Source organism: Myxine glutinosa, chromosome 13, assembly GCF_964187855.1.
Source record: "Myxine glutinosa chromosome 13, kmMyxGlut1.1, whole genome shotgun sequence".
Taxonomy (NCBI): domain Eukaryota; kingdom Metazoa; phylum Chordata; class Myxini; order Myxiniformes; family Myxinidae; genus Myxine; species Myxine glutinosa.
In genome coordinates this window covers 14,590,395-14,607,415 of record NC_136273.1, presented here as the reverse complement: position 1 = coordinate 14,607,415, position 17,021 = coordinate 14,590,395, and the positions used below count along the sequence as shown (strand labels likewise).

At 51.3% G+C, this 17,021-nt stretch overlaps 1 long non-coding RNA gene across 1 annotated transcript; it reads right to left on the bottom strand.

Annotated features, from left to right (window-relative positions):
- Positions 1–3,593: 3,593 nt before the first annotated feature.
- Positions 3,594–5,438, bottom strand: LOC144888727 (uncharacterized). The gene is made up of 2 exons (XR_013621284.1): positions 5,153–5,438; positions 3,594–4,165 (listed from the first exon to the last, which is right to left on the bottom strand). It is a non-coding gene; the product is annotated as an uncharacterized LOC144888727 (long non-coding RNA).
- Between the last annotated feature and the right edge of the window lie 11,583 nt (positions 5,439–17,021).

Sequence of the window (17,021 nt, the reverse complement as noted above, 5' to 3'; positions counted from 1 at the left end):
GCTCATACATCCAGCCGTTTCCATGCTCCTCGTCGTACCTTCTCTAACACACCCAGGTACACTCATTCCACTCCCAGCCTTGGTCACACACCTGACCACCGAACACTTTGGCACACATTCGTTGGTCGCACACCTCACCAACACACCTCTTCGCACCCCCTCCTCGGTCACCTCCTCTGTGACAATCACAGGTGTGCCCTCACTCGCACACCCAACCACGTGCCTCACGACCAATTCCAGCATGCATTCCCACACACGCTCTACCATTCCAGGTGTGCATCCTTCCATTCCAGGTGTACATCCTTTCTCACCTGTCACAACCAACTCACGCTCCGTGTCACTCTTACTACTCTCACCTCCACTCTTGACAGCGCACTCACCCTTACTCTCGACAGCGCACTCTTTCCTCATGCACCCGTCCGTTACACACCTTTCTCGCGCACACTCTTGCGCACACTCTCCCGTCACACCCTCTGTAACACTCACCACTGGCGTGCATTCTCCCTTTACACCCTCCGTAACACTCCTCACTACGCGCTTCCATGTGCTCCCTCACACACGCGCTACGACCGACTCACTCTCGACAGCACCCTCACTCCTTGGCACGCACTTTTTCCTCACACACCCCAGAGTCGGACTTTCTCGCACACCTCCTTTTTCGCACACCAGACCTGTCGCACACTTCACCAACGGCCTCTCACGAACACCCGGGTCCATCTCGACCCCCAAGCTTCTTAAATCACCTGGCGCATCATACGCACGACCATATTGGTCACCACTTACACCGGGTCCTCTTCCTCTTCGCTTCTCCTCCATCACCTGCGAATCCCTCATCCGGTTAATGAGCACATCATCACGATCCGAACACAGACTTTGGACCAATTCTTTTACTTCCTCCTTTATCTCTTTCTTATCCTCTCTCCGTCGCTTCTTAATTTCGCTCACCCCTTCTTCCACTTCTTCTAATTTCTGCTTCACCTCTTTTATGTCCCGGTACGTCTCCTCAAGCTCGTCCTCTAAGGCTACCTTGACCGTTTCCATGTGCGTCCTCACCTGCCGGTCCTTCGTCTCCATTACCTCTGTCACCTCGTCCAACCTCGTTGTCAGTCCCTCACGTACCATCTGACATTCCCTCTTCGTCGCTATCAAGTCGTCTTTTAGTTCTTTCTATGTCGCTTTTAACCCTCCTAGTACCGCAGTGTTCCTTTGTACCTGCTCCACTAACTCAGTCTGTCCCACCGTCAGCTGTTCCACTTCCTGCGTCAGGTCCTCTATGCCCCCTTGTAACTTTACAGTCCCCTTTCTCACCTCCTTCTCCATGTGCTCCTTACAGTGCCTCACCTCCTCGCGCACTCCTCCGACCTCCTCACTCACACCTCTTCTGATCTCTTCTCCCATCACTTGCATCTCCTGCCCAGATGCCACCCTCATCTGCTCCATTTCCTCCCTGTGAGCATCCAATTTAATTTCTACCCCCATTCTGACCCCCTCTATCTGCTGCCCCATTTTTTTAACTTCCCTTTCCGCTTGGTCCCTCATGTCCCTCAATTTGCCTTCCATACTGTTTTCTAACCCCTCTAACCCCTATTTCATCCCTTCCATTTGATTCTCCTGAACGGCCATTCTGTTTTCTACACCCATTAACCCCTCCTGTATTTCCCCTAATCTATTGTCTAATCCCTCTATTCTACTCCCTAACCCTCCGATCTGGGCCCCCATCCTTTGTTCTAACCGTTCCCCCATTTCTCCCAATTTGCCCCCCATTCTGCCCCCCAATCGCTCACTATCAGCCCTCATTTGTTCACTCTGAGCATCCATCCGGTTCCCCATTACCCCCATCATTCTGCTTTCCATTTCTTCGCTATTCTTGTCCATAAGGGCCTTCATTTGCATAAAAAAAAGGTTCAAATCCACCGGTGGCGCTACTACGGTCGCGGGCGCGGTCGCCGTGGCCATGTGCGAGGCGCCATTTTGCGCGCCCGTAACCTCGTGCGCGACGACGCTATTTTGCGAACCTGCCACCCTCACTGCTTCGCTCTCCTCTTGTCCCTCTATTTGGTCCTGGATCGAACCTGCCTCACTCTCCTCGACCGGAACCCAGCCGTCTTGATCTGCCATAGCGCGACTTTCAAAATTCGGGTTTTTATTTTTGTAAAACACAATCAAATTTCGCCGTTAATAATTTCGAGCGCGTGAAGCGCGCTTCGAGTCCGATCTCACTCCCCGACACCAATTGTTACTGATAACACAATTGGTGTTCCAAAATTTGGGCCTAACAAATTTAGTCCCAGGTCCGAATCCAACTCCTGACAACCAATTGTTACAGACACGGTTTTAGATGTTAGTTTACCGAGCGGTTTGGTATTACCGCGTCCGCACAGGTACTCCCCGATTAGAACCCTATCCCGCCCGATTGCACTCGAACGTTGGCCAAATCGCGCTATGCTAAATCAATGAAGGAAAGGACACAACGGCTGGGATTAATGCAACGACACAAGGGGTACAGTTCTCAAGACCTCCGGAGGAGGATATAATTGGTGATGCAGAAACGGGTAGATTACATGGTAAGAGGTAAAGCACAGCAAGATGGGCACTTAGACACAGTCTTATCTTATCCCCGACAGACCACAGGCAAACGGGACAAGACAGACTTACACGGGGATTGATGGCAGGGAAGGACAGGCAGTCGATAGCTCAAGGTGCACCTTGGCTCAGGGGCAGAATCCAACGCGGTCCGGTCCAGAGATGCGGGGAGGTATTTCAGCGCTTGGAGGTGGCGTCTTCTCTTTCCAAGCTCAGGGCGCATCTGACGTCACCTCCCTCTCTCTGCGCACGCTCAGCGGGGAGTGACACGCCCTCGGCTCATTAGCTCCGCCCCAGATGGAATCGGTCCACCGCTTCTATTGGGTGCGGGGGGTTACCGGGCTCCGCCCTTGACGAGGAGCTGACAGCAAGCCCCTGCGTGTTAACCCCGTCGGAGCACATGTTCAATGGCGGCTAACCAAGCCGGAGTGAGGACGCACACTCCCCGCGCCGCCGCCGCTGTTGTTGTTGTACCATGAGGAAGAGCTGCGGGGAGGTATTGGGAGGTCCTAAACTTTCTAACGGTGCCATACAATCACATTCTGGTGCAACGAAGAGTCAGAATTAATGGAAACGAGTCCTTAACTGACATAGACTAAGAATAACTAGCAAGATGTCCTATAGTTGTCTACGTGAGATGTGGTGGACCTGGATGCGACATTTAATGGGGGAAATAGGGGAAGGTCGGGGCTACAGAGTGTTGTTTACAGAAAATGGGACTAGGGAATGGGGGATTGGGGATAGTTGGGAAGTATTGGGGAAATAGGGGAATATTTACAAGCGGATATGGATGGAGGCCAATCTCATATCCGCAACAATATATATATATATATATATATATTGTTACAGACGTGGCTTGGATGTTATTTACCGAGCGGTTTTGGTATGACCACGTCTGCACAAGTTACCCGATTATACCCGAACGTTGACTAATCGCGCTGCGCTAGGCCAATAAAGGCAACAAAGGAAAAGGACACACGGCTGGGTTTCAAATGACACGACACCCAGGGTTCAGTTCTCAAGACCTCCGGAGGAGATTATATTCGTTCGGAAGGTCAGATTACAGGGACGAGAGGTACAACATAGAAAGACAAGCACTTAGACACAATCTTATATTATTCCCAACAGACGACAGATAAACGGGACAAAGCTGACTCACACGGGGATTGATGGAAAGGACAGCGGGTATCGATGGCTCAAGGTGCACTCTTGGCTCAAGGACAGGGTCGACCCGGTCCGGTCTAGAGATGCGGGGAGGTCGCAGCGCTCGGATGGCGTCTTGTCTGCTCAAGCTGGGGGCGCATCTCACGTCACATCCGGCGCGGGGCCGCGTATATCCGGCGGGGAGTGACACGCCCTCGGCTCGTTAGCTCCGCCTCGTGGAATCGGCACGTTGCTTCTCATTGGGCGCGTGCGGGGGGGTTACCGGCTCCGCCCTTGACGAGGAGCTGACAAGGAGCCCCTTTGTGGTAACCCCGTGGAGCGCATGGTCTGGAGCGCGTTGTCTGGAGCGCATTGTCGATGGCGGCTAACCGAGCCGGTGGGAGGACGCACACTCCCCCCCGCGCAGCGCCGTGCCCCTCTGTTGTTGTAGACGGGGAAGAAGATGGGAGGAGGTATGGGAAGGGTCCTAAACTCACTACTGGTGCCATATAATCACATTCTGGTGCAACGAAGAGTCATAATTAATGGAAACGAGGCCTTAACTGACATAGACTAAGAATAACTAGCAAGATGTCCGAAAGTTGTCTACGTGTGGTGCGGTGGACCTGGGCACGACATTTAATGGGGGAATAAGGGGAAGGTCGGCTCTACTGATTGTTGTTTACAGACAATGGGACTAGGGAATGGGGGATTGGGGATAGTTGGGGAGTATTGGGGAAAATAGGGGAATATTTACAAGCGGATATGGAGGCCAAATTCCATATTCGCAACATTGCACCCTTCTCTACCCTCGGGGCGTCCCGACCCGATAAATTTTTACCTACTTTAGTGTGGCACGCAATGTAGTTCCCTCTACTATTAACTCTACCCTGAGTGCGACAGTTTTACAGATATTCACGAATGAGTAAATATGTCCCCCTGCGACGTTGCACCCTTCTCCTCACAGAAACACACCCACAGGATAACCGAATCCGGAAAGAATTCTCAAACTAAACATACAGCCGGTAGGGAGCATTATTTACACAAGACTACGCTGATATTTACACTACGATCCAGGACCTGTTTTTGGAGGAACACATGCAGATGTTATGCATAGAGAGAGCACGCTTGCCAGCATCGATACACCAACCCACGAGTGCTCTGTGGCCGACGGCCTTTAATAACGTGCAGAGCACCCCTTCCAAGCATCAAGCACCACCCCATCACACAGTGAGCACCATCCGGTGCACCAATAAAGTGTTTATAAATCATTGTGTGGTGTCGCAGCCGGCCGATGTTCTGCCGCTGGTCTTGCCTTCGTGTGGTGCACTTGGCCTTCTTACTTCTTTTCAAAAATAAAGAAAGGCGCCAACCACGTCCATTTCTGTATTTTGGCCTTCAGTGGTGTCAACTATAAGTGGTTCACCTGTTTGGCATAGGTGCCACGTTGACCCATAGGTCCTTCCACGGGTGGTGCTTGGCCGCAAAAGAACTGCGGTCCATTGTGGGTGGCCACAAACATTGCGGTCCGTATGGTGTATCGATCCAAGCAGCAAGCAGCGAAAGTGCAGGCCCACAACTGCGTAGCCAGCACCGCTCTCTCCTCTCTCTCTACCCCAAAGCCAGATCCTCGGAGGTGGGAGACAAAAGAAGAAGACAAGTGAGTAAGGTGGTAAGGGCGCAAAAGTGCACGCAATATAAGATGATGCACACTGGGGGCACATGGGAAGCAGGTGAGACAGGTACGTTCCTATTGTACGCCCCCCCCACCAGGTAACCTACATGGCCCCTCCCTTACCCCTTACTGTATCCACAAAACTCAACACTACCCATAAACATCTATTTTACAAATCAACAAACATCCTACTGTCTTCCCCGTTCCTCCCATAAACCAAATTCGTCTTCTCTCCCTCCTAACCAATCAAATTTGCCATTTTCAACTCTCATCAAAATTTGCCATTTTCAACTCAACATCAAAATTTGCCATTACCAATTCATCATCAGTCCCTCCTAGGGAGGGAGAGATGGAATCACCCCAATGTCTCATCCACGTCGTGATGCGTCTCACCAATCCACACAGCAATTCTCATTTCCTGCAACAAAACAAAGAAAACACAGGTGTGGAGTCATCATCATCACCACAGGTAAGTGGCTGCGTATGGTGCGACAGGTTCATCAATCCTAACTATTTCCTAAGTGACTTTAACAACTTTACACTACCCGGGGTCTTTCTCCGGCCAAACCATTGGCCCTCTTACACTATGGGTTCTAAAAACCAATTCCCATTGGCCAAACTGTGGTGCTCTTCAATTTGGGGTCTCACTCCCCCGATTCATCTCCCGGTGCCCTCGTACAATTTCTGGGCTGCGACGTGTACCTCTCCCAGTGGGTCTACCCACCTGCACACCTCCACCACTGCAGTTGCCTCCGAGCTTACCTGCTCCTTACCCTAACCTAACTACCAGGGGAAGGCCCTCTGGCACTCTCCCCACTCGGTGCCCTCTCTGGCACTGGGCTGCCCGATCCACACCCGGAGATATTCCCTCAGGCACCCACTCACAACTACCGGCTCCCAGAGCCCACCTGCGGCCTCACCTGGCCGACATCCTCACAGTGGTGGAGTGCCCAACCAACTACACACACTAACAGGCTACACGCCCAGCCATTTCCACAACACTAATGCACCCATTCACAATACCATTCTGCAACCGCACCACAAATGCCAATATCCAACCACAATTTACCTGCACCCTCCACCTAACACTTACACTACCCGCCCCGGGTACTCGTGAAAGGGGTCCACTCTTCCCCCATCCACACCTTCGCACCATGCACACCACTCCGTACCACTCACTCCAACTCTCTCCACACACCTGTACCTGCACACCTGTGCTCTCACACCTGGTGCCACCTGCACCCTTCTCTCCCCAAGCGCATTCGCGCTGATCCACACACTCACTACTCATACACTGCTCCACACACCTGTCCAGATGCACACCTGTGCAATCACACCTGTCCAGTTGCACACCTGTGCAATCACACCTGTTCAATTCTCACACAGCATCATCTGAACTACCTGTTACCCTGCTAACTTAGTGCTCCCCGTCTTCCCTTTAAACTAAGCACATACCACGTCATTATCATCCACACTAAACTACCTGCGTCCCCACTACAGGTATCAGTCACTAACTAAACTTAACGTTACCTAAGGTCATCTTCTCTAGATCCCTACACACAATATCCTAACCCACCCGGGCTAGTTTTCACTGCCATACACCCCATAATCTAGTGCTCCTTTGCCCCCTCTTTCTGTGAGGGATGGTGGATTTGCCATCCCACCACATCGGGGGTCTCTCTCTACCGATTTTGCACATCAAATTTCAACAAATTAAAAATTTGCCAATCACTGCCCATCATCTGCCAATCACTACTGCCAATCCCTTGCCAATCACCAAATTTTGTTTTTCTCTAATTTTGGGGCCAAAACACTAACCTCATCACCCAGTCTACTCACTAATGCCTCTCGGTGCGCCAATTCCTGTCCAAAGCCCGGCTTCGTAAAGCCAAGCAATGGATGCTGGTTGTTTTGTGCCGGCGGCTGGATGCGTCCGGCACTCGGTGCAGGGACGGGGGCTTACCCGGGCCGAGATCCCACGCATCACCTCGGCATGGAGCCATCCAATGTCCCGATCTCGACCTGCCGGCACGTCTCAACAAAACGTGGTCGCCATAACGACCCTTCCTATCGGGCTGCCCGCTCCGCCTAGTGGAGCACGGACGCGGCCGTTCAAAGCGAGGCCCAGCACGCACCGAGGGCCCGATTCGGCTATAAGTCGTTCTAAACTCTTTCCCGTCTAACGTCGATGCTTCACCTGGACGCTTACACCCCGCAGCCCGTTCCTTGCTCACACATCCCGCCGTGCCCATGCTCCTCGTACCTTTCCTTACACACCCAGGTACACCCATCCCACTCCTGACACCAATTGTTACAGACGTGGCTTGGATGTTATTTACCGAGCGGTTTTGGTATGACCACGTCTGCACAAGTTACCCGATTATACCCGAACGTTGACTAATCGCGCTGCGCTAGGCCAATAAAGGCAACAAAGGAAAAGGACACACGGCTGGGTTTCAAATGACACGACACCCAGGGTTCAGTTCTCAAGACCTCCGGAGGAGATTATATTCGTTCGGAAGGTCAGATTACAGGGACGAGAGGTACAACATAGAAAGACAAGCACTTAGACACAATCTTATATTATTCCCAACAGACGACAGATAAACGGGACAAAGCTGACTCACACGGGGATTGATGGAAAGGACAGCGGGTATCGATGGCTCAAGGTGCACTCTTGGCTCAAGGACAGGGTCGACCCGGTCCGGTCTAGAGATGCGGGGAGGTCGCAGCGCTCGGATGGCGTCTTGTCTGCTCAAGCTGGGGGCGCATCTCACGTCACATCCGGCGCGGGGCCGCGTATATCCGGCGGGGAGTGACACGCCCTCGGCTCGTTAGCTCCGCCTCATGGAATCGGCACGTTGCTTCTCATTGGGCGCGTGCGGGGGGGTTACCGGCTCCGCCCTTGACGAGGAGCTGACAAGGAGCCCCTTTGTGGTAACCCCGTGGAGCGCATGGTCTGGAGCGCGTTGTCTGGAGCGCATTGTCGATGGCGGCTAACCGAGCCGGTGGGAGGACGCACACTCCCCCCCGCGCAGCGCCGTGCCCCTCTGTTGTTGTAGACGGGGAAGAAGATGGGAGGAGGTATGGGAAGGGTCCTAAACTCACTACTGGTGCCATATAATCACATTCTGGTGCAACGAAGAGTCATAATTAATGGAAACGAGGCCTTAACTGACATAGACTAAGAATAACTAGCAAGATGTCCGAAAGTTGTCTACGTGTGGTGCGGTGGACCTGGGCACGACATTTAATGGGGGAATAAGGGGAAGGTCGGCTCTACTGATTGTTGTTTACAGACAATGGGACTAGGGAATGGGGGATTGGGGATAGTTGGGGAGTATTGCGGAAAATAGGGGAATATTTACAAGCGGATATGGAGGCCAAATTCCATATTCGCAACAATATATATATATATATATATATATATATATATATATATATATATATATATATATATATATATAAATATGGAGTACCTGTGCGGACGCGGTAATACCAAACCGCTCGGTAAACTAACATCTAAAACCGCGTCTGTAACAATATATATATATATATATATATATATATATATATATATATATATATATATATATATATATATATTGTTACAGATCGCGGTTTAAGATGTTAGTTACCGAGCGGTTTGGTATTGCCGCGACCGTTACAGGATCCCTGACTCACCCGATTCACCCAGAACTTTGGCCGGATCGCACCACAACTAGTCAATAGGGAAAAGACAAAGGCGACACGGATGTGAAGAAGAAGAAGCAGAAGACAAAAGGTTGGAAATCCCACTAAATTTATTCCTACTATTTACATGCTCAAAGTAACCAAGGAGAAGGAAAGATAATAAAATAATATACAGAAGGATTAGAGACACAGTGCAATTATTAACTTATACAGCTTAATTAACCCAGGACAGAACAAACTCACGTATACAAGAAGGATGGAATGGAATGAATGTTGGAAGGAGGAATGGGAAGGTTCAGCTGGGGCAGATGGTTCGGGCTTGATCCCGCACGGGACGTCGGCTGGACCTCGACGGCCACCGATGCCACCGCTATCTGGTCCCCGCGGGGTAATGGGTTTAAGCTGCTTGGTGGAGTTAACGCTGCTTGTCTGGCTCAGCTCAGGGCACGTCTGCCGTCTCTGGCGCAACCGCTGGTAATGGCCCTTGGCTCTTCTCTCTCCTGGCCCTGGTGTCTCCTCACCATTGACAACCCAATGCAACCAACGCAACCACTGACCCCTCGATGCCACCACTTCTCACCACCGACTTCTTACCACCGCAACCAACGCAACCACTGACCCTCCTCTGGCAACCGACTCAGACCAACTCAGAGAGCATCTCTGACCAACTCCTCGTGACCACTTCCTTTTTGCGCCTTTTATAGCGCCTCCAGCGATTACGCCCCCCGGCGTTTTGGACACGCCCATCGGGGTGCTCACCTCGGCCCTGGTTGGTCGCGCGACCCTCGGGCTCCGCCTTGGATGACGACGGGCGGGCACGCCCCTCCTCCCCTCTGACGAGGTGGAGACACGCCTTTCTTCTCCGACTCAAAGCACATGGTCAATGGCGGTTATTGGAGGGGAGGTGATTGGGAATCGAGGGCTCAGCAGTGACGAGAGGGGATGTAATATGGAAATGGAGGTTTTGGGGATGGGAAGGAAAAGGAATCTATTCTCTTTCACTGGTGCAATGGAGTATTTCAATTAATGGAAGACACAGCCTTACGATAATACACATAATAAGGATATAACTGTCAAAAAAAAGATATATCGTGTCCTGCATGTATGTTTTATGGACTAACTACGGGAACGCCCTTTGACCTTTTATACAACCACAACGGAGGGAGGAGGGGTGATATTTTACAACAACCTTTTACAACAACCTTTTACAACAACGTTTTACCACAACAATAAAATTAAAAAAAACATTCTCATATCCACAACACTGCACCCTCCTCCCCTTAGGCACGTCCCGGGCCTATAACTTTTACCTTAGTGTGGCACGTAGGTGTAGTTCCCTCTACTTTTAACCTGACCCTGAGTGCGACAGTTTTAAAACATAATAAATGTGTCCCGCTGCTCCATTGCACCCTGCCTAACAGACTTACGCCCACAGTTAACCGAATTGCGGAATGGTCTTCAAACTATACACTGACGGTGGGAAGCATTATTTACAATGACGCTATTTTTATTTACAAAACTAACCCAGGACCTGTGATTGTTCTTTCTGGGGGGGGGAGACAGTCTGCTCTGCATCGACGCACCATGAACGCACCCAAAAACGCACCAAAGCACCCTCAAGCACCAATCGGTGCAGTCATCACTGTTCAACAATAAAATAAATTCAACAACCCCTAACCCTGCAGGTGGTCTCTTGCTCTTCGGCTCCCTCTGCTGGTTATTATTATTTCTTCCAGTTGTTGTCATTTTCTTTGCTTTTCTTACTGGCGGCCTATTTGCAATAAAGTGTGCCCCATGTGTCCCTTTTTTATTTGATTTTATTTATGGCCCACAGGGCCGACTAGTGTGGTTCACCTGTGGGGCATCGGTGCCCTGTGGCCAAGGTCCGCCAGCAAGATTTCGGGCCCTCATGGCCGGTTCCAGCAGAGGGGCCATGCCCCAACCCATGGGGTCCATAAGTGGTGCTTGGCCACAGGCATGTGGTCCATAATGTGGTGCATCGATGCAGACAGCTGGTTCTGGGAATTTCGGGCGCACAATGGCCGACCCACGCACGCTCCCCTCGGCACCCAATGGCGCACAGGTCATGTGGGAGACAAAAGGGGAAAGACAATTGAGCGAGGGGTAAGGTCACAAGGGTACACATCAATAAGGCAATGCAAGGTGAAGTGCGTACGGAGAGCGAAGTGAGAAAGCTCGTCCCTACCGTACGTCACCCCCCTGTCACCTACACTACCTTTGCCCTTACCCATATGTACAACAATCTACACATTTACAAATCCGTCGCTACTGTCACGTCTTCCCCATATTTCCCCTATACCAAATTCGTCTCCACAATCCCTCTACTTCAAAATTTGCCATCACCAATTCATCATCAATCCTCATAAGGAGGGAGAGATGGAATTACGCACAATGTCACACCCACGTCATGATGCGTCTCACAATCCAAACATTTGCATCATAAAAAATAATCAAAACATGGCATGGTGTGGAGTACCTGTCACCTCAGGTGAGTGGATGCAGATGGTGCGAGGAGATCCTTCATCCTAACTATTTTCTAAATGACTAACACACTTTACACTACCCGGGGTCTTTCCCTGCCAATCCATTGGCCAACTTACACTATGGGTTCTAATAACCAATTCCCATTGCCCAAACTGTGGTGCTTCTCAATTTGGGGTCTCACTCCCCCGATTCATCTCCCGGTGCCCTCGCACAATTTCTGGGCTGCGACGTGTAACTCTCCCAGCAGGTCCACCCACCTGCACACCTCCACCACTGTAGTTGCCACCCGAGCTTACCTAGCTCCTCACCCTAACCTATCTAACTGGGGCAGGCCCCTACTGGCTCTGTCACCCCACTCGGTGCCCTCTGGCACTGGGCTACCCGGGTCCGTCCTCCGGATCCTCGGGCCCCATCCACAACAACTACTACCGGCTCCCAGAGCCCACCCGCGGCCTCACCTGGCCGACATCCTCACAGTGGTGGAGCGCCCAACCAACTACACACACTAACAGGCTACACGCCCAGCCATTTCCACGACACTAATGCACCCATCCAAATACCATTCTTTCACCTCGCACCACAGATGCCAATATCCAACCACAATTTACCTATACCCTCTACCTAACACTTGCACTACCCGCCCCGGGTATCCGTGATGGGGGTCCACTCTTCCCCCATTCACACCTTCGCACCATCCACTCCACTCCACAATTTCCACCATACTCCATACCATTTATTCCATACACCTGTCCTTCATTCACCTGTCGTTGCACACCTGTGCAATCACACCTGGTGCCACCTGCACCCTCCTCCTCTTCCTGGACCATTTGGTCAACACAACACGCAATCACCACTACTCCCTCATACACTGCTCCACACACCTGTTCAGTTGCACACCTGTGCAATCACACCTGTTCAATTCTCACACACACGGCATCATCTCATCTAACTACTCCCCTCTGAAACTTGCGCTTCCCAGTCGTCCCTTTAAACTATTGCGCTCCCACGTCATTATAATCCACACTAATCTACCTGCGTCCCCACTACAGGTATCAGTCACTAACTAACCTTAACGTTACCTACTGTCATCTTCTAGGGCCCTATCCATATAACCTAACCCACCCGGGCTAGTTTTCACTGCCATACACCCCATAAACTATAGCTCCTTTGCCCCACTCTGTGAGGGATGGTGGATTTGCCATCCCACCACATCGGGGGTCTCTCACTATCAATTTGGCACACCTAAACCCAACCAATCAAAAATTCTGCCAATCATCGTACCAATCATCAAATTTCGCCTTTTTCTAATTTCGGGGCCAAACCACTATCATCACCCGTCTACTTATTACATCCTCTCGGTGCGCCAATTCACGTCTCCAGCCCGGCTTCGTACAGCCGAGCAATGAACGCGGCTTCTTTTGTGCCTGCGGTTGGATGCGTCCCGCATTCGGGGCAGGGGCGGGGGCTTACCCGGGCCGAGATCCCACGCACCACCTCGGCGTGGAGCCATCCAATGTCCCGATCTCGACCTGCCGGCACGTCTCAACAAAACGTGGTCGCCATAACGACCCTTCCTATCCAGCTGCCCGCTCCGCCTAGTGGAGCCCGGCCGCGGCCGTTCCAAGCGAGGCACAGCGTGGATCGCGTACGGCGGTTCTTTCGAAACCGCCGTGGTTCGGATCCCCGCTGATCCTCGCGGCACGCGAAGCTGCCCGACGCTAACCGAGGGCCTGATTCGGCTATAAGTCGTTCTAACCTCTAGCCTGGTTACCGTCGACACTTCACCTGGACGCTTACATGCATACGCTACCCCTTTCTTGCTCATACATGCAGCTGTTCCCATTCTCCTCGTACCTTTCCTTACACACTTCGGTACACTCATTCCGCTCGCCGACTTGGTCACACACCCGACCACCGAACACTTTGGCACACATTCGTTGGTCGCACACCTCACCAACACACCTCTTCGCGCCCCCTCCTCGGTCACTTCCTCCGTGACAATCACAGGTGTGCTCTCATTCGCACACCCAACCACGTGCCTCACCACCAACTCAAATGTGCCTTCCCACACACGCTCTACCATTCCAGGTGTGCATCCTTCCATTCCAGGTGTACATCCTCGCTCACCTGTCATAACCAACTCACGCTCCGTTTCACTCTCACTACTCTCACCTCCACTCTCGGTCGCGCACTCACCCTTACTCTCGACAGTATGCGCTTTCCCCATGCACCCGTACGTTACACACCTTTCTCGCGCATCCTCTCGCGCGCACTTTTTCGTTACTTCCTCCGTAACACTCACCACACCGCGCTTCCCTGTGCTCCCTCGCACACGCGCTACGACCGACTCACTCCTGATGGCACACTCACTCCTCGGCGTGCACTTTTTCCTCACACACCCCATGGTCGGACATTCTCGCACACCTCTTTTTTCGCACACCTGACCTGTCGCACACTTCACCAACGGCCTCTCACGAACACCCGGATCCAAACCAATCCCCAAGCCGACTGAAGCTTTCCTCACATCATATACATTGCCACTCACCTCCGTACTTCGTCTCCACACCTCCTTTGCCACCTGCAAACTCTTTATTTCGTTAGTGAGCATCACATCATGAGTTGAGCACTGACCTTGCACATATTCCGCTATCTCCTCCTTTATTTCTCTCTTAGTTTCTGTCCGTCTCTTCTTAATTTCACTCACCTCTTCTTCCACTTCCTCTAATTTTTGTTTAACCTCTTTTATTTCTCGGTGCGTCTCCTCAAGTTCGTCCTCTAAGGCTACCGTGACCGTCTCTATGTGCATCCTCACCTGCCGGTCCTTTGTCTCCATTATCTCTGTCACCTCGTCCACCCTCATTGTCAGTTCCTCCCGTACCATCTGACATTGCCTCTGTGTCGCTATTAATTCGTTTTTAATTTCTTTTTGTGTCGCCTTTAACCCTCCGAGTACTGCAGTGTTCCTTTGAACCTGCTCCACTAACTTCGTTTGTCCCTCTGTCAGCTGTTCCACCTCCTCCGTCAGATCTTCTATTCCCCCTTGTAACTTAGCCGTATTATTTCTCACTTCTTTCTCCATACGCTTCTCACCTCGCTTTACCTCCTCGCGTAGCCCCGAAACCTGCTCCTTCATCTTCTCCCCTTCTTTTGTAGATGCCGCCCTCATCTGTCCCAATTCATCCCTCTGAGCATCCAGTTTGGTTTCTACCCCGATTTTTACCTCCTCTATCTGCTCTCCCATTTGTTTGATTTCCCTGGCAGATTGTTCCCCTATCTCCCGCAATTTGCCTTCCATCCTATTTTCTAACCCCATTAACCCATTTTTCACCTCTTTTATCCCATTGTCTAACCCCTCAAATTTCTTGTCTAATCCCTCACCGGTACCCCTCGCTTCGTCCCTCATTACCCCCATTTGGCCCTCCAATCGCTCACCCTGAGCATCCATCCGGTTCCCCATTACCCCCATTTGGCCCCCCAAGTCATTCCTCAGGTCTTCACTTGTCTGGACCATGAGCGCCTTTATTTGTTCCATAAATAGGCCTCAATCCATCGGCGGCGCTGCTACGGTCACGGGCGCGGCTAAATTTGGCGCCACAATAATCATGTGCGCGAGGCCGCCATTTTGTGCGTCTGATACTCCCTCAACTGCCTCCTCATTGCTCCCCTCCATTTGATCCTGGGTTACTCCTAACCCCTCTATCTCTCCCACCGGCATCCCGTCGCCTTGACCAGCCATGGCGCGATTTCAAAATTCAGGTTTTGTAAAACAAAACAAATTTCGGCCGCTCCAAATTTTGACCAAATTTTTTTTTTTTTTTTTCCTCTATTCGTTTTTTTTAAAAATTTGGTCGGGCCTCGAATCCCACTCCTGACACCAATCGTTACAGATCGCGGTTTAAGATGTTAGTTACCGAGCGGTTTGGTATTGCCGCGACCGTTACAGGATCCCTGACTCACCCGATTCACCCAGAACTTTGGCCGGATCGCACCACAACTAGTCAATAGGGAAAAGACAAAGGCGACACGGATGTGAAGAAGAAGAAGCAGAAGACAAAAAGGTTGGAAATCCCACTAAATTTATTCCTACTATTTACATGCTCAAAGTAACCAAGGAGAAGGAAAGATAATAAAATAATATACAGAAGGATTAGAGACACAGTGCAATTATTAACTTATACAGCTTAATTAACCCAGGACAGAACAAACTCACGTATACAAGAAGGATGGAATGGAATGAATGTTGGAAGGAGGAATGGGAAGGTTCAGCTGGGGCAGATGGTTCGGGCTTGATCCCGCACGGGACGTCGGCTGGACCTCGACGGCCACCGATGCCACCGCTATCTGGTCCCCGCGGGGTAATGGGTTTAAGCTGCTTGGTGGAGTTAACGCTGCTTGTCTGGCTCAGCTCAGGGCACGTCTGCCGTCTCTGGCGCAACCGCTGGTAATGGCCCTTGGCTCTTCTCTCTCCTGGCCCTGGTGTCTCCTCACCATTGACAACCCAACGCAACCAACGCAACCACTGACCCCTCGACGCCACCACTTCTCACCACCGACTTCTTACCACCGCAACCAACGCAACCACTGACCCTCCTCTGGCAACCGACTCAGACCAACTCAGAGAGCATCTCTGACCAACTCCTCGTGACCACTTCCGTTTTGCGCCTTTTATAGCGCCTCCAGCGATTATGCCCCCCGGCGTTTTGGACACGCCCATCGGGGTGCTCACCTCGGCCCTGGTTGGTCGCGCGACCCTCGGGCTCCGCCTTGGATGACGACGGGCGGGCACGCCCCTCCTCCCCTCTGACGAGGTGGAGACACGCCTTTCTTCTCCGACTCAAAGCACATGGTCAATGGCGGTTATTGGAGGGGAGGTGATTGGGAATCGAGGGCTCAGCAGTGACGAGAGGGGATGTAATATGGAAATGGAGGTTTTGGGGATGGGAAGGAAAAGGAATCTATTCTCTTTCACTGGTGCAATGGAGTATTTCAATTAATGGAAGACACAGCCTTACGCTAATACACATAATAAGGATATAACTGTCAAAAAAAAGATATATCGTGTCCTGCATGTATGTTTTATGGACTAACTACGGGAACGCCCTTTGACCTTTTATACAACCACAACGGAGGGAGGAGGGGTGATATTTTACAACAACCTTTTACAACAACCTTTTACAACAACGTTTTACCACAACAATAAAATTTAAAAAAAACATTCTCATATCCACAACAATATATATATATATATTGTTACAGACACGACTTTGATGTTATGATGGGCCGAGCGGAATGGCCGCCGTGTCCGCACAAGTTACCCGATTATACTCGAACCTTGGCCGAGTCGCGCTACGCTAGATCAATGAAGGAAAAGGACACAACGGCTGGGATTAAAATGACACGACACCAGGGATACGGTTCTCAA